At 46.2% G+C, this 1,099-nt stretch overlaps 1 non-coding gene across 1 annotated transcript; it reads left to right on the top strand.

Moving 5' to 3' along the window:
• The first annotated feature begins 618 nt into the window (after nt 1-618).
• On the top strand, nt 619-692 carry Trnat-ugu (transfer RNA threonine (anticodon UGU)). Its single transcript has one exon. It is a non-coding gene; the product is annotated as a tRNA-Thr (tRNA).
• Nucleotides 693-1,099: the final 407 nt, after the last annotated feature.

Raw genomic sequence — 1,099 nt, 5'->3', positions numbered from 1 at the left:
TTTTTCTTTATATATGTGAAGGTAGTAACTTGTTCTCGAAAGAACAGTTACTGTTGATGACAGTGCAGATTTTCCCTGGAATAAATGATGACTAACAACCTCAGCTGCCGACAGCTGTTATTGATATACCTCGATGTGGACAGCTGGAAATGTGTGCCCCCAACGGGACGCGAACCCGGGATCTCCTGCTTACATGGCAGACGCTCTATCCATCTGAGCCACCGAGGACACAGATGAATAGCGCGACTGCAGGGCTTATCCCTTGCACGCTTCCCGTGAGACTCACATTCCCAACTGTCCACAATTCTACATATGTATTGTACCTTATAGACATTTGCCCACCCACACATTACTCGCACACGCTTTGGCGATTCCCGTAAGAGTTTGGGCAACCTGTGCGCATTCGCACAGACGAAGGTCAATGGCTGGGTAGCCTTTAACTATATATATATATATATATATATATATATATATATATATATATATATATATATATATATATAGACAATAACTTGTTCTCGAAAGAACAGTTACTGTTGATGACCGTGCAGTTGGGAATGTGAGTCTCACGGGAAGCGTGCACAGGATAAGTCCCTGCAGACGCGCTATACATCTGTGTCCTCGGTGGCTCAGATGGATAGAGCGTCTGCCATGTAAGCAGGAGATCCCGGGTTCGAGTCCCGGTCGGGGCACACATTTTCAGCTGACGACATCGAGGTATATCAACAACACCTGTCGGCAGCTGAGATTGTTAGTTGGTCATCTTTTACATTTTTCTTTCTCGGCCAGTTTAGGATGAAAAATTTGTTGCAGGACATCGTGGAATATTCCCTCTTCAACTTCATGAAGTTTTGACAGGTGGCGGTGTTGCACGTAGCATTTAAAATGCCCTCTGTAACGGAGGTGCATGTCAAGCAGAGAGTTGACATTGAGTTTCTTTGTGCGGAAACTCAAAGTATCGTAGATATTCACATGTGCTTGCAGGATGTCTACGGAGAGCTGGCAGAGCACAGTGAGTCGTTGGGTCAGGCGTCTGTATCATCATAATAAGGTCGCGCGCATCTGCCCCATCTCCCGCGTGCCGGGCAACCGCACACAG

Source organism: Schistocerca cancellata, chromosome 5 (genome assembly GCF_023864275.1).
Source record: "Schistocerca cancellata isolate TAMUIC-IGC-003103 chromosome 5, iqSchCanc2.1, whole genome shotgun sequence".
NCBI classification, from domain to species: domain Eukaryota; kingdom Metazoa; phylum Arthropoda; class Insecta; order Orthoptera; family Acrididae; genus Schistocerca; species Schistocerca cancellata.
Note: the sequence above shows the minus strand (reverse complement) of the source record. Positions and strands in the feature narration are given on the sequence as shown.